This window comes from Panthera pardus, unplaced genomic scaffold (genome assembly GCF_024362965.1).
Source record: "Panthera pardus isolate Hobbes unplaced genomic scaffold, ASM2436296v1 HiC_scaffold_17, whole genome shotgun sequence".
Lineage (NCBI taxonomy): Eukaryota > Metazoa > Chordata > Mammalia > Carnivora > Felidae > Panthera > Panthera pardus.
In genome coordinates, this window is record NW_026526732.1 from 15,529,762 (window position 1) to 15,555,982 (window position 26,221).

The 26,221-nt window shown below is 41.6% G+C and overlaps 1 protein-coding gene and 1 long non-coding RNA gene across 2 annotated transcripts in view; one reads left to right on the top strand and one right to left on the bottom strand.

The window, feature by feature from the left end:
• Window positions 1–26,221, bottom strand: part of ESR1 (estrogen receptor 1) — a 421,083-nt gene that overhangs the window by 372,383 nt on the left and 22,479 nt on the right. The gene's annotated exons all lie outside the window — the stretch shown is intronic.
• Window positions 11–2,164, top strand: LOC109256415 (uncharacterized). Its single transcript, XR_002075642.2, has 2 exons — window positions 11–109; window positions 2,036–2,164. It is a non-coding gene; the product is annotated as an uncharacterized LOC109256415 (long non-coding RNA).

Sequence of the window (26,221 nt, forward strand, 5' to 3'; positions counted from 1 at the left end):
GTGGAAACTCTCCCGTACAGAACAGAGGAGGGGGCGGTCTTCCTTTCTCCACACAAGACCTGACCCTCACTTTCTTAGCACTTCAGGCAAGAGAGACGTTCAACAAAGGGTAAGTAATCTGTTAATCTGCCTGAATTTTTTTTTCAGTAATCCAGTTGATTTTTCTCTTCACTACTAATAAAGTTTGAAGTCTAGACGGGCATGTCAAGTTGGGGGGAAAAAAAAGAAAGCATTCATTCAGCACATAAATTTTGTTAATCCAAAATTAGTTACAGCTCAGCGCAGGAGTGAGGACATGTCTTCTGCGAGCATTTTTATAACTTTCCCATTCAGCCATTGACTCAACAACCCACTGCATTCTTGTCACTGATTAATTAGGTTCCTGACTTCAGTAACCTGCAGGGACTCAGCTTCTCGCCAACTCTTAGGCCATTCCTTCTGTCATTTGATCTTTCCATAAACTGTCTGGCATTTCCCGCAGCCATTTAAGAGTTTGTGCGGTGTTTCATTTTGTTTACACGGAGATAAACATCCTGAAATAGAAAATGGGCTAAGAAGTATATTGAAGTTAAAGAAATAATGTTAAAATGGTAATAGCTTATAAAGCCGGCTGTGCTTCACATAGTATTTATTTTAAAGGATTTTTAAAAATATGGTAGATGTTTCTACTCTTCAAGGTCTTAGGAAGGTTAGGTTTTCTGGAAGTGAGAAATGGTAGAGGAGACGATGAAGGAGCCTATCTTGCCACTGGGCTTTCTAGAACCTCCAAGAGCAGGTTGACATCTGTAGGGCAGGGGATGCAGCTCTAATCTGTCTTAGGATAGAAAGAAAATCAAAATTCTCATAATCAACACTTTAAAACATTTTGAAATAAAGGATCTTAACTGTCTTCAGTCTCCTCTATACATGTGAGTTAACCCATAATATAATTTGAATATGCAAATCAATCTGAGATGAATTTCTCCAGAATATGTAGAGCAGAACATCTTAGCTAATATGTCCAGTATTTAATTTTGGTTTAAGAAACACAAATTTCAACAAGATCCACTTACAAAAAGAACAATCATGCGTACTAGTGCAACATCGGGGTTTTATTAGCTTTTAATTATTTTTATCAGGGTTTCTGGAGAAAGGTAAGTTCTTCAGTAAGATGTTTTGAACAGTTTAAACATTTTAAAAGCAAAATATCTTTGTCTAAGTTCATGAAATCCTTCAATTATTTTATTTGCCAGAATGGATGAACTATGCTTTCCAAATACCATTTAGCTACCTGTTAAAATCCAATGTACCCATCAATACAGAGAAGAAAATCACTTACAGCAACAGTTCTCAAAATAGGATAGCTGGTGGGTTCTAAACTGAAGGTTATAGATTACTTTCTTCTCATTGGAAAATATAAATGTAGACTGTAAAATTCCTATAAAATACAAATTAGATTAATTATCTTTAAAAGACCATGATTGGCATTTATTTACATTCCAACATGTGCTTTCTCAAGTGGGGAAGAAAAAAGAGTAGCAAATGTCTCTGGACACATACAAGAAGTCACATACTGTTCTAAGCACTTTTACAACAACCCAGTGAGGTAAGTACTACCACAAACCCATCATACAGAGGAGGAAACCATAGGATGCCAAGATGTTAGAGCTGGAGTCAGCATTCAAACTCAGGACATAAGCACCCAAGTTTATCAGTGGATGGCTAAGAATAGTTTCTATAGATTGATATTGAAATGTTATTATGAATCATCTTAAAGTTTATCATTCTAAAAAGCTCACTAAAAAATTAAAATGTCGGCTTAGACTAACACTGTTTTAAAATATCCTGTGCTTTCTTATAGGAAAAAAAAAAACCTCTCTTGAGGACAATTTTCTAATTAAATTAGATTACTAGATTAGACTGAATACTAGATTACTAGATTAGGCTGAATAATGAAAAAAACAAGTAAGAAGAAAAGAACAAGTAAAACAGTATAATACTATTCTAGAAATCTTTCCAGGTTCCAACCTTTTTTTAATACATTTTCTCATTCCAGAAGTAACCACTAACAGCCTGGTCTCCACAAGCAAAGTAAAGCAGAAAATTGATGCAATCTGTCTGGGTCATTCAAGCAAAATCCTGCTGTGATCCGGGTGATTCGGGTTAAAATAAAAATCAGGTTTTTTGATTTGTAGTGTGTGTTTTTGTCTAACAGCCCAGATGACAGCAGACTCAACTGGGACTCAGCTACATAGATAATGGCCCAAATTCTTCACTTGTCCTCATTAGCAAACATGTTTCCATTGGGCACTGCTCTAAACACTTATCTGAATTCCATCACAGTATAAAAGCAGCTTTGAACTTCTGGTTTTCCTCATGAAAAGCAACCAAAATTGAAACTCTGCTTGCCTTGAAACACCAGTTAGTACCTGAGTATCCACTCACTCGTCTTTCTAAGGTAAATTGCCCAGTCCTTCCCCCATCCTGTTTCTGAAACAACCAGCTCACATCCAGATGACCCTCAGCTCTCACCTCAGGTTACAGCTAAATGGGCCAGGGATAGGAAACTAACCAAGATAGGCAGTGACCAAGGACATGACCTACTGTGAAAAGATGAACTTGACCAATTGTATTCAAGCTCTCTGGAGTATGAATTTTGGAAACCTAGACTGAGCTAGTGAGGCACACGGGCAGGAAGAATGTTTTGGGGTAGACTGGAGACCACAGTAAGCAAAAGCCCTTAGCAAGTAAAGTTATGTGGGAACAGAGAAACCCAGGGTGTCAATATGAGCAAATATGGGGCACTGAGGCCCTGAGCACATGGCAGGGTCTGGCTATAGATGCATTGGTCACTAGTGAGATTGTGGACGTCATACAAATTCTCTGCTAACCCTTATCACCAGGCATCCAGGGGAGTCTCTGTTCCTTCCCATCAAGAGTGTAACTAAAACATTCATCCTGGACTGCAGGTGCCAGTTTTTGTAGCAGAAGGTGCAAAACCCAACAGTCCTGTGTGTAATGTACATACAGGTCCGGGATATTTGAAAACATATTAGTCATATGACAATGCCTGATGACTCTTTCTCCTGTCATTTAATCAACATCGATGCCCTGTAGTTGAAGTTGATAGGGATAAAGACAGTCTCTTCCAACAAATACATACATACATACATACATACATACATACATACATAAGAACTATCTTTCTTAAGATAACAAGTTCAAACAGAAGAAACTTATGGAGAAAAATCAACAAATTCAATGAAACTTTATACTTCATCTTTAGGAAGACTTAAAACCTGCCTTCCTAAATCACATGCCTCTTCTTTATATAGAAAAAGATATATATCAAGCCACAAACATCCCATGTGAAGAAATAACTATTGAAAAAAATTCTACTAGAAGGGGGCTTTCATATTTATCGAGGCGACAAAAGAGGTCACATCTGAGGAATACGATGATTTTAAATGGAAAAGCTATTCACTCTACTGAGCACAGAAAATAGCTCTCTGACCCTTCCTGCTCCCCAAAATATCCTGCCCCTTAGTTCTTCTTCTCCCCAAATACCAGTTTCTAGCCACCACCCGACTCAGTAGCCAGATAGATACACAAACTCTCATACTCCTCCTCAGAAGCAAAGTCTCAGCCAGGATTCAGAGAGTGGTAGCCCTTTCCAGTAGTTTATTTTCATCGACTACTAAAGCGTACTTCTAAGGAGAAAAGAGAACTCCACAAATTTCATCCAAGTTCAAGGAGCCAGGGCCAGAGAACAACGATTTTTAAGTACAGCACAGGATCGGTCACTAAGTTCATCAGCTGCCCAATCAGCACAAATGCCTGAATCATAGCAAAAGGGGAGATTGCCATTAAAAGCTGAAAAAGATCTCTGTAAGACATGGAGTGCAAAGGGAAGCCTCGATGCCTCAACTAGATAACAATTAGGAGTGAGGAATACTCCGCACTTGAGGATATGGCCAGCCACCTTAGCAGCAAGTGGGTCCTGCCCATGTTGGCTCCTCTAATGGGCACTGGCAGCAACAACCTTGGCCAACCCTGTGGCTTCCTCAGGCCTGCAGTGAGGCTCAGCACTCGTGACAAGTTCTCCAGCACCTGCTTACTTGCCAGGCACCACAAGGAGGAAGATTTTGAAAGGGCTGCAGATTGTAGAACCGTTGATGGAGAGCAAAGCGAGAAAAATAGTACTTCATTTTGTTGCTTTCTTCCTATTTTTGCCCCGGGCTGGCTTATCCTAGGGAACTGTGGATTGCAAGGACCTCAGACTCCACCTCCAAAGTATCTCCAGCCTCCGTCCCTTCTGTTGCCTTGTCCATATCGCACTTCTTCAGCTCTTGGATGGACCGTGCAGGGGTGCTTGACTGGTCTCTCCCATTTCTAACCAATTGAACACACCTTCACCAGGTCACCCTCCTGACAAACGTAGTACAAACCACCCACCTCCTCCCTGCTAATCTGGGCCCAGCCTCCCCACCTCCAGTATCCTATGCCTTGGTCTCTAGTTTCTTTTGCCTCTTCCCCGTCCAGGTCAGTTATGATCCTACCACTTCATCCAGGTCCATCTCAAAGATCGCCTTCTCCATGCAGCCTTTCGTGATTGTTCAACATCGCCCTGTTCTCATCCACCTGAGTCCCCACAGCACATTGCTTACGCCTCTCCCTTCTGGCAACAAGTACTTAGGAAGCATCTCCTCTGCCAGACAAAGATGAACAGACCTGACCCGGAAGAGCTTGCATCTGGGAAGGGAGATCGATACTTCAACAGATGAATTGTATGACACCCTGGTAACTGATGCATCAGAACGGACACATACTTTTACTGGACACTTGATAACACTCTCAGATAAATGGCAAATTCAGTCTAGCCCCAGTTATCTGTGTATCTGCCGCATCTCCTACCTCCAATGACGGCAGTGGATTAGGAATGCATCTCACCCCATCCAGATTCACGACGGTAATTCACACAGTGCCTGGAAGACAGATTCTTCTTTTCATTCAAACAAATTTCAACCTGAATAGAACTTCAATAGAACAGAAAGACCTGTTCATCTCCAGTCCACATCACTCTGTCATCTCCAATGGCCGAGACACCTACCTTCACCGTGCTCTCTGAGCAACAGAATAGCAGAGCTTGACCATTTATGGGCGCTGAATAGCCCCAAGTGCATCCCTGTCTGGGTTTGGAAAGCTTCCTCTGCAATGTCAAAATCTATACTGGAAACTATTTTTCCCCAAGCTCCAATACCTTCAAGGTTCTTAAAATAGGGACAAGGAGTAAAAGATAAAACGTAGGAATCAAGGAACCAAACTAGAGAATTACATCAGAGACAGGACACAACATAATTAATTGCACAGTTTGGGCATTAAGTTCAATGGGAAGATAATAGCATATAAAGAGCAAGTGTGAGGTCACCATAAATGTAAAGTATGCTTAAAATAGATAATAACAGAAACATAATTTCATGCCATTACTTGGCAAGTAATGTCTTTAACATCATTTTCCTCATAACTAAATTTTGGTTGATTACTGTACATTCATATATCTCTTTCATAAAGACATTCCAGCCTTTTCTGGTTTGCTAACTCCACTCTCTAAAGCAAAGATCCACGAAGGCCCTGAAACCGTATCCAATCTTTTGAACACATAAACACATCTGCATTTTGCTGAGAACACTCTGGAAACTTCATCTGATTCTTTAAGAAGCCCAAACAAGATTAAGAACTACCGAAGGAACAGGCTTATCATTGTAAATGGAATGTTTACTATGCTACCACATAATTGTTTCTGTGACATTTTAACACCGCCTAAATGATTCGTTTTCCTTTTGAAAATCAGTGCCCTTTACCAGATTAATAAAGTTTTACAACTTGTACTTTTCTTCTAAAACAAATTGGGACAGTCAGTTTCTCGTTTTTGAACATTTTCCTTGTAAAACTCCAAAGAGATCTTGATTTTCCAAACTTGAGGTCTCTCCAGCCGTGTCCACCTGTTATACAAAGCAGCTCCTAGAATTTAGAATGAGTAACACCCGGACATCACCCCCAAAGAGATCCAACTCTACCCTTTACGCCAGTAACGCTTAGTCTGTAAGGAAACGAAAGGTGTACCAGTGTGTTAAATGCATGTTTGACTTAGAATATTTTCAACCTAGGATGGGTTTATTGAGACATAAACCAGGTAAGTAGAGGAAGATCTGTGCCAAGTTATCAAGTAAACAGTTGTCCAGTGAAGGCAGGGCAGACGGCTGATACGGCTGTGTTTGTAACTCCGGATTTATTAAACTCTCCGTTTCCAGTGCCTTTTCTAGGGGGTTTTCTACCCTCCAGGGAGGTGTGTAAGGAGCAACAGGAGATTTCCGGCTGTGAACGGCCAGAGCTCGGTCCCAGCACATCGAGTGAGCCATCTTCCAGGCACCACAACCGCCACAGTGGGTCTTTGTGCGCTGCTCCTTGAGACATTTAAAAGGTGTTTTGGCAGAATCCACCCTCCAAGAAGGAGCCCTGAGGCAAGACCTGGCCCAGGCCCAGCTGCTGCGAGCCGCGGGCCACCACCAACCCAACAAAAGCAGCCAGATCCCTCAGAAGCGCTTAAACAGAGGAAGCAGCCTATCCGAAGAGTCGGTGTCCTATTTATCCAGGCAGAGAAAGGATATTCATTTCAACCAGCAAGGGAAATGTTAGATTATGTAACACTGAGGCTGAAGAGAATGAGGCTGGCTTGTTTCTTTTTCCTTTTTTTTTTTTTTTTTTTTCTTTTTTTACTGGAGAGAAGTGTTGTGAAATAGTCTAGGACAACCTCCAGTTTCCAGAGTCACTGCTGCCCTCAGAAGCTTCTGTGAGCCCCGGGCTCTGGGGTTAGTGTTAGAGCTAGAGGAAGCCACAAGACAAATGGCAGGCGCAGGGCCCTCCCCCGACCCCTACCGCGGTGTCCTCCCCCAGGAGACCCTGTCGAGGCCGTAAGGAGTTTGGCCACACACCGTTCATGCGGGTGTCAGAGCAACGACGTTCGGATGATCCTGAAGCACATTTTCCACCTTCTCAAGAATGCATCCTTAGAAAGAATCACGTTTCATGCGGTCTGCCGGGAGGAACCAATTGAAGTCTACCTAAAAATTATTAAAATGGATGCTCAGGCAGGACTGGGGTTGACCAATATATCAAAAACTCCAGGAGATTGGTGGCTGGGTGGCTGGGTCGGTGGAGCGTCCCACTTCGGCTCAGGCCACGATCTCAGGGCTCGAGAGCTCGAGCCCCTCATCAGGCTTGCTGCTGTCCCTGCAGAGCCTGCTCCGGATCCTCTGTCCCCTACTCTCTGCCCCTCCCGTGCTTGCACACGCTCACCCTCTCTCTCAATAAACAAACAAACCAACAAACATGGAGAGGAGCAGCTGGTGAGGGAAAGGGGCGCTTGTTTAAGTAAGAAGTAAGAATACGAGTGCAAGCAGGGTCTCAGCCAGGGGTGGGTGCAGAGAGCCCGAGGCACATGGAGCTCAGTGCTACGAGTGAAGGCTCCGAGCCAGGACCCCAACGGGCTCAGGCGGTTGGCAGAGCTCCAGCGGGGACAGGACAGGTGAGGGGGTGGCACAACAGGCCCGGGAGCCTCAGGTCTCAGGCTGGGAAGTCCTTCCTCCCAGAGACAAGGGCATACGGCCAAGACTGGGTCCACAGACGAGCAAGGCAAACCCAGTCACTTGGACGGGATTGTCGAGCTTATCCTGGACACCAGTTCATTTTTTTCATGTAGTAATTCTTTACTGAGTACCTGCAAAGTTCCAGGTGTTGGGGACATAGTAGCAAACAAAAGAGACAAAAATCCCTGACCCCGTGAAGTTGATATTCTAGTGCAGAAAGTGGAGGAATAAACAATAAGCAATAAATACAATATACAGAGAAAGCCAAACAGGGACAAGGACAGAGGCGAAGTAAAGCCTGGAAGGAGACACGTACAAGGGCAAGGGTTGAACTTTTAAAAAAAAAATTTTTTTTTAATGTTTATTTACTTTTGAGAGAGAGAGAAAGAGAGACAGAGCGTGAGGGGGTTGGGACAGAGAGAGAGGGAGACACAGAATCTATCTGAAGCAGGGTCCAGGCTCCAAGCTGTCAGCACAGAGACCGACACAGGGCTCAAACCCGCAAACCCACAAGATCATGACCTGAGCCGAAGGCAGAAGCTTAACCGACTAAGCCACCCAGGCAAGGGTTGAACTTTTGAGGAGGGTGATCCGACAGGGCGACATGAGATGACATCGAACAAACACCTGAAGACAGTGAGGACACAAGCAGCTGTCTGGGGGAGGAGCATTCTAGGCACGCGGCAGCCCCAAACAGCAGCCAGTGCCAAGATAGTATTGTCCTGGGCACACCCAGGAACAGGAAAGCAGTGAGAGTGGCTGAATTAACTCCACAAGGGAGAGGAAGGAGGGGAAGGGAGGGGAGGGGAAAAATGAAGGAGCACCAAGTTGGGTAGGACCTCTCAGGCCATCCAATGAGGGATAGACTTTTACTCAGAGTACAATGGAAAACCACTGGGGGCTTCTGAGCAGGACTGACATCATCTGACTCATGTTCTAGAAGTCTCGCTACCACGGATTAATATAGGGGCGCCTGTGTGGCTCAGCTGGCTCATCAGGCTCTTGGTTTCTGCTCAGGTCATGATCTCATGGTTCATGGGCTCAAGCCCCACATCAGGCTCCATGCTCATAGCACAGGGCTTGCCTGGGATTCTCTTTCTCCCTCTCTCTCTGCCCCTCCCCCTCTTGCACTCTTGCTCTCTCTCAAATAAATAAACTTAAAAAAAAACTGATCAGTATAGACTGGAGTGTGGGTGGGGAGGTGGGAGAGGCAGGGATCAATGAGGAAGCCACGGCCACAATTCAGGTGACAACCGACGTTGCTCACATCAGGAGTTATGTTTTCAGTGTACTTGAAAGGTAGAGCCAACATATTCACTTATATATGTGATGTTCCAGTAGTGAGAGAAAGAGGCGAGGGGAAGCGAGGCTCCCAGGATGCTGGCCTCCAGAATCTTGGCACGGAGCTATCATTTGCCAAGATAGGAAGACCCCAGCTGGTAAAGATCTGAGGGAAGACAGGGTTCCAGAGTCCAGTTTTAGGCAGGTTAAATCTGAGATGCCAATTTAGAAAGCAAAATGGATATGGCAGTCTGTCAACTGAAGGTCAAGGGAAAGGGATTGGATGGAAATATAAATTTGGAAGCCATCGGTATATATGGTATTTAAAACTTTGGCAACTATGATTCCAGATTGGTGGCCCTGAACGTGGGAATCACTTTTCTTCTGGTCAGCCTCTTAGAGACCTTGCCCTCCCTATTCTCAGGTTGTCTATGCCCCTGTGATCTGGCTTCGCTGGGGTTTGCTTGCCCTGCTCCTGGCTCTTACCTCCCACTTTACCCCAAACACATTTACCTTTTCTGAGTCCCATTCTCTCAGAGAGCTCTTCTTTGGGTATAACAGACTAACAGATAGAAACTAAATTAATGGGTCTAGATGTCTATAAATTGCCTTTCCAAGCTAACATGAGTTCTTTTAAATAGGGGACTTCTAGGCCACATCAAGGGAAGGAAGCAGTTCACCTTTGGGACGTGTGGCATCTTTTAAATTGCATGGGACAAGACAGACTGAAGGCGTTGCCTTTAATGTACAAAATATACATACAATCCACGTTCAAAAAACAGTCTTTCCACATTTGGATCAGGACCTTTATTTTTTAAGTAGACTTCACATGCCCAGCGCGGAGCCCAACATGGGACTTTAACTCATGAACCTGAGATCAAGACCTCAGCTGAGACCAAGAGTCGAACACTTCACCGACTGAGCCACCCAGGTGCTCCTCCATTACAGTTTCAATAAAGGCCACCAATATTATTTGATGCATCATTTTCACCGTATCCTAAGTGCTCCAAGAGGTCAACTGAACTTTTGAAAGTTCAAGAAGAGCCAGATAGCACAGGAGCAGTGCCAGAAGAGGAGGTCTGTTCAGAGCTAGGTAAAATCCACAAGTGTATGTTGGCCCAGACAGGTACCTGGTGCAAGGCGAAGACCTCCAGCCTGGAGACACTTCTGAGAGGTGGTTTTCTATTGGTCATCAGTAGTTCTCAATCCTGGCTGTCAACTGAGGAGTCTTTACAAATGTCTGTGCCTAGGGTGCCTCACTGACTCAGTCGTAAGCATCTGACTTTGGCTCAGGTCATGATCTCAAGTTCATGAGTGTGAGTCCCACATTGGGTGAAGCATGAGTCCCACTTTGCATGAGCCCTGCTTCTCTCTTTCTCTCTATCTCTCCCTTGCTCACTTGCACCCTCTCTCTCTCTCTCTCTAAAACACACACACACATACACACACACACACACACACACAAACACAAACACACACAAATGTCTGTGCCTAAATCACACCCTAAGACATTCTGATTTCAGGGGAGAGACCTGAGCATCATTTTTTTAATCTCCAAGTGATTCTAATGTGCAGTGAGAGTTAAGAAGGACAGATCTTTCCTCTCCATTTCTATAAATCTGTCCTATTCAAGCCTATTCATGAACCTCACACACGTATAATCCAACCAGGCCACAACAGAGCCAGTTCCCCAATTTACCATTTCTATATGCTTACTCTTGCTTCTTTCATTACATTTGCCTTAACATTTTTAATTGTTTGTTTTTGAAAGAGAAGGAGAGACAGCGTGCAAGTGGGGGAGGGGCAGAGAGAGAGGGAGACAGAGAATCCAAAGCAGGCTCCAGGCTCTGAGCCGTCAGCACAGAGCCTGAGGCGGGGCTCGAACTCAAGAGCCATGAGATCATGACCTGAGCTGAAGTCGGACGCTTAATCAACTGAGCCACCCAGGAGGCCCCATTTGCTTTAACATTTTATATTGATTTGTTAACAGGTTTAACATGGCTTAGAGTACCACTTGAGAGAATAAGTGAATGTTCATTTGTGAAAAAGAATAACTCCCAAGAAACAGTTGCAGCATCTGAGAAAATAAAACTAAAACAATACAATATTCCAAATTTACACCAAGCCCTCCTCCCTTTGGAAACCCTGCTGCAGAAATTACTGTGTGCACCCCATTCCCAGAGTGGTTCTGTTGTTGACAGTGTGGGTAAAGGAATAAACAAAACAAAACAAAAAAGCCGCGCTCATTTCAAGCCACCAAGAGACACAGGCCAAAAGAAAAATAAAATCAATCAACCTTTGCCAAGTGGAAAAGAACAAAACCAGCAGGGACTGAAGTTCTATATCCAGCTTTTAAAAGCATCTTTCAAACAATAGAGAACAAATACAGGGTAATAATTAAAAAGATTTACAAACAATGCGACAGAACAATGCAAAATGAGTCAATACCACTGGGCCTGTGTTTACCCTCGAAAGAAAAACTGGACACCCTGAACTTCATTAATGGAATGTTCTCTTTGCACAGTAACCCTCACTCAGAGAACCACTGGGCTGTCAATAACAGTCTCTATCTTACCTTAAGGAAAGTTTTTAGAAACATTGTCGGCAAGCACTTGAGTATCCATTTTACAAAGAGGGAGATAAAGACAGGAAAAGGTTAACTACTCTGAGGGATAAAGTGGCAGCCAGGCCGTCTCTGGCACAGCTAAGAGTAAGCGCCTGTCTCTGTTTGTTGGTGTCTCGCTACCCAGAAAATGCCCATCCATTCTCTCAAGTACAGTTTTACATCTACAGCCTAACCCAAATTCTCCTTCCTTCATAAGAACTGTCTTGTATTCTGCCTTTGTCTTTCTTTCTCCATGCTCGGCCTCCATTTCCAAATTGCCTTCCATGATTCCAACTCTGTTATAATTAGCTCTATGGGACTATAGAAAACTCTTTTCACTGCTAGGATTTTGGTGACTATCTGTGTCTTGAGATAAGCAGCCATCTGCTAGGACTTGGTAGTGTTGTTTATTGGATGACGGATTCTCTAGTGAGGCAGCTTACTTGAGTGGTAAGGGGTAGATGGAGAGGGTACAGATAAGGCATCTCCAGAATGCCTTCCCACAAGGAATGCTAAATGCAGTGTGCGAGGATGCCAAAGCAGGGAAGGGCATGGTGCCCATGCGTTGGCCCTGTTAATTAGCACCATTTCTGAAGATAATTATGACAAGACCACACGGGGAGAGCATGATGTTTCAAGTGGAGTAGACCAGTAAGTAAACAGGAGTATTGAAGTGTATTTCCTGGGCGGTTGCGAGAAATCTTCTAAAAGATGGACAGGAGGATGCTGAGGGCTTCAGTTCTTTGGAGCAACCAGAAGGAAGAGCCCAGGCCGAATTGCATCACCACACCCTGATCACTACCAAATCATCCTGAGTTTTCTCAACTTGTTTCAATACTTGTTCATAAAATAAGAACTTTAATTACATTCTCAGCTCAAAGGAGATACAGGGTTGACACCTCCCATATCTCTATTCAGTAAGAACCACTGCCCTTGCAAGACGAAGCAGGACCAAGCAGGAGGACCCTGGCCACTCTGCAGGGAGGGCACTGGGAGAAATGCTCGAGAGGCAGGCTGCCTTCTTCCTGGTTCCTCCTGTCTACCCACCCATACTGGCCTTCCTGTTTCTCCTGCTCACTTTGCTTTTGCCACCCAGCTCTTGGACTTACATCAGTCCTACTTCAATCCTTGCTTCCCTTGCATTCTGATCTTTGTGATAGTTCTAACACTCTTGCTTTGCCCCCTTTCTCTCAAATACAGAGTCTTAGAACCTTGACTCTACTCCCTAACTCATTGCCACCTCCACCTGTACCCTGGGATCCCAGGGGAGGCAGCTCTCTGCTGCCCCCACCTGGTCCATGGCAGCATCCACAGATGGTAATCTGACAAACTAGCCCTTAAATCCAACGCAGCTTCACCTGATTTCTGGCAACAACTCGAGTGTTGCTAATTTTGTTTCACTGTAGCCTGACTTAATGTGTGGGTTCCAAAAAATTCTTCATTTTTAATAGCCAAGCTATGCTTGTGGGTAAGGAGTTATGCGAATGGGTAAATGAGCTACTTTAAGGAAAGCATTTTATTTTTTAAGGTAAGTGCAGAAGAACAGTGGTAGTGTGGCAAGCATTCTGAAAGGTCCAGCCTAAAATGACAGCTTTTTAAAAAGTCACTAGGACACACTATATAAATGTAGAGTTATTCCAAAAAGCAGCCATTTATGTAACATTAATTTATTTCTACGGGAACCCTCTTGCGCTGTTGGTGGGAATGCAAACTGGTGCAGCCGCTCTGGAAAACAGTCTGGAGGTTCCTCAAAAAATTAAAAATAGAACTACCCTATGATGCAGCAATAGCACAACTAGGAATTTACCCAAGGGATACAGGAGAGCTGATGCATAGGGGCACATGTACCCCAATGTTTATAGCAGCGCTTTCAACAATAGCCAAATTATGGAAAGAGCCCAAATGTCCATCAACTGATGAATGGATAAAGAAGATGTGGTTTATATATACAATGGAATACTACTTGGAAATGAGAAAGAATGAAATCATGCCTTTTGCAGCAACATGGATGGAATTGGAAGGTACTATGCTGAGTAAAATAAATCAGTAAGAGAAGGACAGATATTACATGTTTTCACTCATGTGGATCTTGAGAAACTTAACAGAAGTCCATGGGGGAAGAGAAGGAGAAAAAAATAGTTACAAACAGAGAGGGAGGGAGGCAAACCACAAGAGACTCGTAAATACAGAGAACAAACTGAGGGTGGATGGCAGGAGAGGGGAAAGTGGGTGATGGGCATCGAGGAGGGCACTTGTTGGGATGAGCACTGGGTGTTGTATGTAAGCCAATTTGACAATAAATTATATTTTTTTAAAAGTAGCAGAAGCAACCAATTAAAGTATCATTATAAGAGTTACAGAAGAAAAAATAATTTATTTCTTGCCTTCTATTCCAAATTTCCTAGAGTAGTAATAATAAAGGAGGTGGGAGGAAGAAAGCAGAGGGGGAAGAAACACTTGGTTTTTGAAGCAATTCAGAAACTTGTTACAATAAATTCCAGTACCTGAAGCCACTAACTTCATCATCAAAATATGATCATGAATTTGGGCACCAAGAATATGTTTAGAATTTTTCAAAATAAATATAGGTTTACCTGACAAAAGATCTGATAATAATTTAATAAAAGCTCAATAAAAAGAGGTAAACACTCTTCACATGAAAAGTAGGGTATATATACTTAACTAACCTTTAAAATTGAAGAAATCAAAGGTTCTATTCAAACTGTTTTGAAGGCAATGAAAAAGATGCTTCGGACCAAAATCTAGGGGTCACAAAAGAAACTGACTTAAATGAAGTTTTATATAAAATATAATATATACAATACATGTAATTATAATGATATCTATTTAGATAAGTATATAGATATATATTATGTATATGATATATAATAGTATAAAACAGTCTATAATACACATAATATATCATATAAATTATATAATATTACACATATAATTTTATATATGTTACATAGAATAATATATTACATTACGTGTTATATTGTGTATCACGATATATTACAGTAAAACCTTGGTTTGTGGGCATAATTCATTCTGGAAAGATGCTTATAATCCAAAGCGCTTGTATATCAAAGTGAATTTCAAGAACCATTGACTCAGTTGTGATCATGTGACATTTGGTGTTACATACCACTTGCATTGCAAGACATCGCTTGTTTATCAAATTAAAATTTATTAGAAATGTTTGCTTGTCTTGCACAACACTCACAGAACAAGTTACTCACAATCCAAGGTTTTATTGTATATATAAAATAATTATATGTAATATAATATATATTTACATGTAATAGTATATGATTATAGATATAATTACACAGATATAGTTATATATATATATATATATTATATATATGTGTGTGTGTGGTTTAATAATCATTTTAAGAAATAGGAAATTAGCAAAGTAAATCCAAAAAATAGGAAAAATTAGAACCCAAAGCTAACAACATCTATTGAGAGGATCATGTGGTTTTTACCCTTTCTTTTATTAAGGTGATGTATACATTGGTTGATTTGTGGATACTGAACCAGCCCTGCAGCCCAGGAATAAATCTTACTTGACCATACTGAATAATCCTTTTAATGTATTGTTGGATTCGGTTTGCTAATATCTTGTTGAGAATTTTTGCAGTGAACAAATGGGCAAAAGACATGAACAGACACTTTTCAAAAGAAGACATCCAGATGACTAACAGACACATGAAAAGATGCTCAACATCACTCATCATCAGGGAAATACAAATCAAAACCACCATGAGATACCACCTCACACCTGTCCAAATGGCTAAAATTAACAACTCAGGCAACAACAGATGTTGGCAAGGATGTGGAAAAAAGGGGAACCCTTTTGCACTGCTGGTGGGAATGGAAACTGGTACAGCCACTCTGGAATACAGTACAGAGTTTCCTCAAAAAACTAAAAATAGAACTACCCTACAACCCAGCAATTGCACTACTAGGCATTTATCCATGGGATACAGGGGTGCTGTTTTGAAGGGACACATGCACCCCCATGTTTATAGCAGCACTATCAACAATAGCCAACGTATGGAAAGAGCCCAAATGTCCACCGATGGATGAATGGATGAAGAAGATGTGGCATACACACACACACACACACACACACACACACACACACACACACACACAATGGAGTATTACTTGGCAATCAAAAAGAATGAAATTTTGCCATTTGCAACTACGTGGATGGAACTGGACATTTGCAACTACGTGGATGGAACTGGAGGGTATTATGCTAAGTGAAATTATTCGGTCAGAGAAAGACAAAAATCATATGACTTCACTCATATGAAGACTTTAAGAGACAAAACAGATGAACATAAGGGAAGGGAAACAAAAATAATATAAAAACAGGGAAAGGGACAAAACAGAAGAGACTCATAAATATGGAGAACAAACTGAGGGTTGCTGGAGGGGTTGTGGGAGGGGGGATGGGCTAAATGGGTCAGGGGCACTAAGGAATCTACTCCTGAAATCACTGTTGCACTAGATGCTAACTAATTTGGATGTAAATTTTAAAAAATAAAAAATAAAATTAAAAAAAAAAGTAAAAATAGAAATACCCTGCAACCCAGCAATTGCACAACTAGGTATTTATCCAAAGGACACAAAAATGCTGATTCAAAGGGGCACATGCCCCCCAATGTTTATAGCAGCATTATCAACAATAGCCAAATTATGGAAAGAGCCCAATGTCCATCAACTAACATAAGGATAAGGATAAAGAAGATGTGGTGCACACACACACACACACACACACACACACACACACACATATACAAACAATGGAATATTACTCAGTGATCAAAAAGAATGAAATCTTGCCATTTGCAACAATGCGGATGGAACTAGAGTGTATTACACTAAGCAGAATAATTCAGTCAGAGAAACATAAATATCATATGATTTCACTCACATGTGGAATTTAAGAAACAAAACATATGATCATAGGTGAAGGGAAAGAAAAAGAAGATAAAAAGAGAGAGGGAGGCAAACTATAAGAAACTCTTAATTACAGAGAACAAACTGAGGGTTGCTGGAGGGGTGTTGGGTTGGGATTGGGTTAAATGGGTGATGGGCATTAAGGAGGACACTTGTTGGGATAAGCACTGGGAGTTATATGTAAGTGATGAATCATCAAATTCTACTCCTGAAATCATTATTACACTATATGTTAACTAACTTGGATTTAAATAAAATTTAAAAATTAGAAAAAAAAAACAAAAAAAATAGAATAATCTGAAAGCAGTTTCTTTGAAAAGGCCAATAAAATAAACTTAAAAACCCAACAGAGACAGAGGAACATGGTGGCATAGGAGGACGCTGGGCTCACCGCGTCCTGCTGATCACTTAGATTCCACCCACATCTGCCTAATTTACCCAGAAAACCACCAGAAGACTAGCAGAATGGACTCTCCAGAGCCAAGCATAGACGAGAGGCCCACAGAAGAGGGTAGGAAGGGCGGAGAGGCGGTGTGCGCTACACGGACTGGCAGGAGGGAACCAGCGTGGCGGAGGAGCAGCAAGCCCACCCTGCAAGGCAGAACCCCCGAGTCTGGCTTGCAAAAGTGGAGGGGCCGGAAGGAGTGTGTTGACAGCCAGTGGGACTTAACATCTGGAATGTTATAAGTCAACAGCTCTGCTTGGAGAGCGGGAGGGCTAAAGGACAACGGGAATGAGAGTTGTTGAGGCCCGGAGGACAGAGCTCAGCTTGGCAGGGAACAAAGGTGCTGGGAAGCGCCATCTCCCTCGCCCATCCCCCAGCCAAAATCCCAAAGGGAACCAGTTCCCGTCACAAACTTGCTTGCACTGCGCAAACACCCAACGTTGTGCTTCTGTGGATCCATCCTTCCGACGGGTCTGCCTGCCTCCCTCCTGGTGCCTCAGGGCCCCTACCGAAGCAGACCACTGAAGGCAAAGCGAGCTGAGCCTGCCCCTCCCGCCCCTGTGCACCTTGCAGATCCACCCCGGCTAATACCCCAGATCCCATCGAAGTAGTACCACAAGACTGGCAGTGTGCAAGTAGCCCAGACAGAGGCCACACCACTCCACAGTGAGTCCTGCCCCTGGGAGAGGGGAAGATAAGGTACACACCAGTCTGACTGTGGCCCCAGCGGTGGGCTGGGGACAGACATCGGGTCTGACTGCGGCCCCGCCCACCAACGCAAGTCGCTCCAGAAAGCACAGGGGAAGAGCCCTGCAGTTCCACGCCACCCCAGGGACTATTCAAAATGATGAAACGGCAGAATTCTCCTCAAAAGAAACTCCAGGAAGTAGCGGCAGCTAACGAACTGATCAAAAACGATTTAAGCAATATAGCAGAAAATGAATTTAAAATAATAGTCATAAAACTAATCGCTGGGCTTGAAAAAAGTATAGAGGACAGAAGAGAATCTATTACTACAGAGATCAAGGGACTAAGAAATAGTCATGAGGAGCTAAAAAATGCTATAAATGAGTTGCAAAATAAAATGGAGGTGACCACAGTTCGGACTGAAGAGGCAGAGGAGAGAATAGGTGAATTAGAAGATAAAACTATGGAAAAAGAGGAAGCTGAGAAAAAGGGAGATAAAAAAATCCAGGAGTATGAGGGGAGAATTAGAGAACTAAGTGACATAATTAAACAATATAATATACGCATAACTGGGATTCCAGAGGAGGAAGAGAGAGGGAAAGGTGCTGAAGGTGTACTTGAAGAAATCATAGCTGAGAACTTCCCTGAACTGGGAAAGGAAAAAGGCATTGAAATCAAAGAGGCACAGAGAACTCCCTTCAGACGTAACTTGAATTGATCTTCTGCACAACATATCATAGTGAAACTGGCAAAATACAAGGATAAAGAGAGAATTCTGAAAGCAGCTAGGGATAAACATGCTCTAACATATAAAGGGAGACCAATAAGACTCGTGTTGGATCTGTCTACTGAAACTTGGCAGGCCAGAAAGGAATGGCAGGAAATCTTCAATGTGATGAACAGAAAAAATATGCAGCCAAGAATCCTTTATACAGCAAGTCTGTCATTTAGAATAGAAGGAGAGATAAAGGTCTTCCCCAAAAAACAAAAACTGAAGGAATTCATCACCACTAAACCAGCCCTACAAGAGATCCTAAGGAGGATCCTGTGAGACAAGGTACCAGAGACATCACTACAAGCATGAAACCTACAGACATCACAATGACTCTAAACCCATATCTTTCAATAATAACACTGAATGTAAATGGACTAAATGCTCCAACCAAAAGACATAGGGTATCAGAATGGATAAAAAAAAAACAAGACCCATCTATTTTCTGTCTACAAGAGACTCATTTTAGACCTGAGGACACATTCAAATTGAAAGTGAGGGGATGGAGAACTATCTATCATACTACCGGAAGTCAAAAGAAAGCTGAAGTAGCCATACTTATATCAGACAAACTAGACTCTAAATTAAAGGCTGTAACAAGAGATGAAGAAGGGCATTATATAATAATTACACTGTCTATCCATCAGGAAGAGCTAACAATTACAAATGTCTATGCGCCGAATACGGGAGCCCCCAAATATATAAAACAATTAATCACAAACATAAGCAACCTTATTGATAAGAATGTGGTAATTGCAGGGAACTTTAATACTCCACTTACAACATTGGGTAGATCATCTAGACACAGGATCAATAAAGAAACAAGGGCCCTGAATGATACACTGGATCAGATGGACTTGACAGATATATTTAGAACTCTGCATCCCAAAACAACAGAATATACTTTCTTCTCGAGTGCACATGGAACCTTCTCCAAGATAGATCACATACTGGGTCACAAAGCAGCCCTTCATAAGTATACAAGAATTGAGATCATACCATGCATACTTTCAGACCACAATGCGATGAAGCTTGAAATCAACCACAGGAAAAAGTCTGGAAAACCTCCAAAAGCATGGAGGTTAAAGAACACCCTACTAAAGAATGAATCGGCCAACCAGGCAATTAGAGAAGAAATTTAAAAGTATATGGAAACAAATGAAAATGAAAATACAACAATTCAAATGCTTTGGGATGCAGCAAAGGCAGTCCTGAGAGGAAAATACATTGCAATCCAGACCTATCTCAAGAAACAAGAAAAATCCCAAATACAAAATCTAACAGCACACCTAAAGGAAATAGAAGCAGAACAGCAAAGATACCCCAAACCCAGCAGAAGAAGAGAGATAATAAAGATCAGAGCAGAAATAAACAATATGGAATAAAAAAACTGTAGAGCAGATCAATGAAACCAAGAGTTGGTTTTTGAAAAAATAAACAAAATTGACAAACCTCTAGCCTCTTTCTCAAAAAGAAAAGGGAGATGACCCAAATAGATAAAATCATGAATGAAAATGGAATGATTACAACCAATCCCTCTGAAATACAAGCAATTATCAGGGAATACTATGAAAAATTATATGCCAACAAACTGGACAACCTGGAAAATGGACAAATTCCTAAACCCACACACTTCCAAAACTCAAATAGGAAGAAACAGAAAGCTTGAAAAGATCCATAACCAGTGAAGATATTGAATCAGTTATCAAAAATCTCCCAACGAATAAGAGTCCTGGACCAGATGCTTCCCTGGGGAATTCTACCAGACATTTAAGGCAGAAATAATACCTATCCTTCCCTATCCTTCTCAAGCTGTTCCAAAAAATAGAAAGGGAAGGAAAACTTCTGGACTTATTCTATGAAGCCAGCATTACCTTGATTTCCAAACGAGACAGACACTCTACAAAAAAGGAGAATTACAGGCCAATATCCCTGATGAACATGGATGCAAAAATTCTCAACAAGATACTAGCAAATCAAATTCAATAACATATGAAAAGAATTATTCACCATGGTCAAGTGGGATTTGTTCCTGGGATGCAGGGCTGGTTCAATATTCGTGAATCAATCAATGTGATACATCACATTAATAAAAGAAAAGATAAGAACCATATGATCCTGTCAATCGATGCAGAAAAAGCATTTGACAAAATTCAGCATCCTTTCTTAATAAAAACGCTCGAGAAAGTCAGGATAGAAGGAACATACTTAAACATCATAAAAGCCATTTATGAAAAGCTCACAGCTAGTATCATCCTCAATGGGGAAAAACTGAGAGCTTTCTCCCTGAGATCAGGAACACGACAGGGATGTCCACTCTCACCGCTGTTGTTTAACATAGTGTTGGAAGTTCTAGCATCAGCAATCAGACCACAAAAGGAAATCAAAGGCATCAAAATTGGCAAAGATGAAGTTAAGCTTTCACTTTTGCAGATGACGTGATATTATACATGGAAAACCCGATAGACTCCACCAAAAGTCTGCTAGAACTGATACATGAATTCAGCAAAGTCATAGGATACAAAAATCAATGTACAAAAATCAGTTGCATTCTTATACACTAATAATGAAGCAACAGAAAGACAAATAAAGAAACTGATCCCATTCACAATTGCACCAAGAAGCATAAAATACCTAGGAATAAATCTAACCAAAGATGTAGAAGAACTGTATGCTGAAAACTATAGAAAGCTTATGAAGGAAATGGAAGAAGATATAAAGAAATGGAAAAACATTCCGTGCTCATGGACTGGAAGAATAAATATTGTTAAAATGTCAATACTACCCAAAGCTATCTACACATTCAATGCAATCCCAATCAAAATTCCACCAGCATTCTTCTCAAAGTGGGAACAAGCAATCCTAAAATTTGTATGGAACACAAAAGGCCCCGAATACCCAAAGTAATTTTGAAGAAGAAGACCAAAGCAAGAGGTATCACAATCCCAGACTTTAGCCTCCACTACAAAGCTGTAATCATCTAGACAGCATGGTATTGGCACAAAAACAGACACATAGACCAACGGAATAGAATAGAAACCCCAGAACTAGACCTACAAAAGTATGGCCAACTAATCTTTGACAAAGCAGGAAAGAATATCCAATGGAAAAAAGACAGTCTCTTTAACAAATGGTGCTGGGAGAACTGGAGAGCAACATGCAGAAGGATAAAACTAGACCACTTTCTTACACCATTCACAAAAACAAACTCAAAATGGATAAAGGACCTGAATGTGAGACAGGAAACCATAAAAACCCTAGAGGAGAAAGCAGGGGAAAAACTTCTCTGACCTCAGCAGCAGCAATTTCTTACTTGACACATCCCCAAAGGCAAGGGAATTAAAAGCAAAAATCAACTATCGGGACCTTATGAAGATAAAATCTTCTGCACAGCAAAGGAAACAATCAACAAAACTAAAAGGCAACCAATGGAATGGGAAAATATATTCGCAAATGACATATCGGATAAAAGGCTAGTATCCAAAATCTATAAAGAGCTCACCAAACTCCACACCCGAAAAACAAATAATCCAGTGAAGAAATGGGCAGAGAACATGAATAGACACTTCTGTAAAGAAGACATCCGGATGGCCAACAGGCACATGAAAAGATGCTCAACGTCACTCCTCATCAGGGAAATACAAATCAAAACCACACTCAGATATCAACTCATGCCAGTCAGAGTGGCCAAAATGAACAAATCAGGAGACTATAGATGCTGGAGAGGATGTGGAGAAAGGGGAACCCTCTTGCACTGTTGGTGGGAATGCAAACTGGTGCAGCCACTCTGGAAAACAGTCTGGAGGTTCCTCAAAAAATTAAAAATAGATCTACCCTATGACCCAGCAGTAGCACTGCTAGGAATTTACCCAAGGGATACAGGAGTACTGATGCATAGGGGCACATGTACCCCAATGCTTATAGCAACACTCTCAACAATAACTAAATTATGGAAAGAGCCTTAATGTCCATCAACTGACAAATGGATAAAGAAATTGTGGTTTATATACACAATGGAATACTATGTGGCAATGAGAAAGAATGAAATATGGCCTTTTGTAGCAACGTGGATAAAACTGAAGAGTGTTAGGCTAAGTGAAATAAGTCATACAGAGAAGGACAGATTCCATATGTTTTCACTCCTTTGTGGATCCTGAGAAACTTAACAGAAGACCATGGGAGAGGGGAAGGAAAAAAAATGGTTAGAGAGGGAGGGAGCAAACATAAGACACTCTTAACATAAGAGACTCTTAAAAACTGAGAACTGAGGGTTTATGGGGGTGGGAGGAAGGGGTGGGTGGGTGATGGGTATTGAGGAGGGCACCTGTTGGGATGAGCACTGGGTGTTGTATGGAAACCAATTTGACAATAAATTTCATATTAAAAAAAACAACAGAAATAAAACAATGAAAATATCAAAACTAAGAGTGAAAAAAACAGTCACACTTAAAAGAATTCCACATGCAAACATAAGGCGATCAAAAACCTACTGGCAAATCTCCCCAGAAAAATTTAAATTACTTAAATTGACCCAAGCAATTGTGGGAAAGGGGAGTAGATCGATTATCATAGAGCAGTCATGGGAAAGGTTATAGAGTGCTGTCCTTGCAAACAAGTCTATGACCTAATGGGATCGCAGCTGAGTCCTATGTAACACATAAAGGAAAGACTGATATGAGAAAACCTTCATTCCCTAAGTGCCCTGGTCAGGTTCTCCCTTGTCCAGGGGCAGAAGGTCTGGTGAGACTAGAGCCAGAAAACACCCCCTCTTCGTTTGCACATTTACTTTGTGGGTCCAAACCAACAATTAAGCTTGAAGCCAGGCCTGTGTGAGCAGCAGCCTTGGAAACCCTGCCCTGACCAGTGTTTGAAAAGTGCAGATAGTTGGTAGAGCAGAGTGGTTAATAAGACAGTACGTGCTGGAGTCAGGCCTGGGATTGGTTCCTGGCATTCCCACTGACGAGCTATTTAACCACTGTAAGCCTCAATTTTCTCAGCCATAAAATGGGAATAATCATGGCACCTACTTCAGGGTTTCCTGTGTTAATGAAATGAGCAAGAAATGCATGCATGCAAAGATTTACCAACATGTCAAACACATGGTAGATGCTCAAAAGTGTTAACCATCATTGTTACTTCAATTAGGCCAAGAAAACTACAAAAATAAAAGAGAGAACAAAAAGCAAAAAGAAAATAGCTATCATCAAGAGCAGGAACTTCTAACTCCTGCTCACCCATTTAGAACTGGGAGTTCCCAGTCCTCCTCTCCAAGAACTTTCTTCTCCACCTGCTGGGCACATAGCTGTCCCATAACTTTCTCTCCATGAATCACTCCATAACCTCTTGATTCCTTAAGATATTCTTCTGAGATCTATTCTGAGCTTGGAGCCTCAGTCTCACCCCCCTCTTTTCTACGTATTATTTTACTTCATGATTAGAGACAAAGAAAGGTAATATGGCTCCATTTCCTCAACTTCCTCTCTCTCTACTTCAAAAGATGTCCTCTTCACCTACACTTGCTTCCCATTTTTCTCATATATTAGAGAAATATTTATTCATTCATTTGACAAACACTTCGTTGTGTTTTCATCGTGTATAGAAGAAAGTCATCATGACAAAATGTAAGGGGTCCTTCCCCAGCAAAGCCCATACCCAGTGCAGACAGCAGACAATGAACCCATAAATAAATAAACAGGAAAACATCAAGTGGTGATAAACTCAATGTAGAGATGGAAAATGAGTAATGGGATAGGCACTGGATGGCTGCTCTGGATTGGATGCTTAGGAAAGGTCTTCACAAATTTAAAGAGAGAGCTAACCCAGACTTCAAGCTGTATTACAAAGCTATAATCATCAAGACAGTATGGTACTGGCACAAGAACAAACACTCAAATCAATGGAACAAAATACAGAACCCAGAAATGGACCCACAAACGTATGGCCAACTAATCTTTGACAAAGCAGGAAAGAATATCCAATGGAATAAAGACAGTCTCTTCAGCAAGTGGTGCTGGGAAAACTGGACAGCAACATGCAGAAAAATGAATCTGGACCACTTTCTTACACCATACACAAAAAGAAACTCAAAATGGATGAAAGACCTAACCGTAAGACAGGAAGCCATCAAAATCCTCGAGGAGAAAGCAGGCAAAAACCTCTTTGATCTTGGCCACAGCAACTTCTTACTCAACACCTCTTCAGAGGCAAGGAAAACAAAAGCAAAAATGAACTATTGGGACCTCATCAAAATAAAAAGCTTCTGCACAGTGAAGGAAACAATCAGCAAAACTAAAAGGCAACCAACAGAATGGGAGAAGATATTTGCAAATGACATATCAGATAAAGCGTTAGTATCCAAAATCTGTAAAGACTTATCAAACTCAACACCGAAAAAACAAATAATCCAGTGAAGAAATGGGCAAAAGACATGAATAGACACTTCTCCAAAGAAGACGTCCAGATGGCCAACCGACACATGAAAAAATGCTCCACATCACTCATCATCAGGGAAATACAAATCAAAACCACCATGAGATACCACCTCACATCAGTCAGAATGGCTGACATTAACAAATCAGGCAACGACAGATGTTGGCGAGGATGTAGAAAAAGAGGATCTTTTGTATTGATGGTAGGAATGCAAACTGGTGCAGCCACTCTGGAAAACAGTATGGAGGTTCCTCAAAAAATTAAAAAAAGAACGACCCTATGACCCAGCAATTGCCTACTAGGTATTTATCCAAGAGATACAGGTGTACTTTCAAAGGGGCATATATACCCCCTTTATAGCATGGGGGTCCATGCTATAAATAGCAGCACTATCAACAATAGCCAAAGTATGGAAAGAGCCCAAATGTCCACTGATGGATGAATGGAAGATGTGGTATATATATATATATAATGGAGTATTACTCGCCAATCAAAAAGAATGAAATCTTGCCATTTGCAACTACATGGATGGAACTAGAGGGTATAATGCTAAACGAAATTGGTCAGTCGGAGAAAGACAGATATCATATGATTTGCTCATATGAGGACTTTAAGATACAAAACAAATGAACACAGGGAAGAGAAGCAAAAATAATATAAAAACATGAGGGGGGATAAAACTGAAGAGACTCTTAAATATGGAGAACAGGGGCGCCTGGGTGGCGCAGTCGGTTAAGCGTCCGACTTCAGCCAGGTCACGATGTCGCGGTCTGTGAGTTCGAGCCCCGCGTCAGGCTCTGGGCTGATGGCTCGGAGCCTGGAGCCTGTTTCCGATTCTGTGTCTCCCTCTCTCTCTGCCCCTCCCCCGTTCATGCTCTGTCTCTCTCTGTCCCAAAAATAAATTAAAAAAAAAAAAAAAAAAAAAAAAACGTTGAAAAAAAAAATTAAAAAAAAAAAAAATATGGAGAACAAACAGAGGGTTACTGGAGGGGTTGTGGGGGGGATGGGCTAAATGGGTAGGGGCATTAAGGAATCTACCCCTGAATTCATTGTTGCACTATATGCTAACTAACTTGGATGTAAATTTTAAAAACAAATTAAAAAAATAATTAATAAATAACTAAATAGAGAGAGAGAGCTAACGATAACAGAGCAGCCACCAAGTAAGGATTCAAAGGAAGGTTACTGTGCAGAAATAAATTAGCTGGAGCACTGAGACAGCTGAGAACAATCTCTGCAGGGCTGAGAAAATGCAAGAAATGTAAAAGGCAATACAGCTATCCCCTGTATCGGCGGGGATACTTTCCAAAACCCCCAGAAGATGCTGGAAACCACGCATATTACCAAACATTAAATAGTCTATCTTATACTTAAATTCCTATGGTAAAGTTTATAAAGTA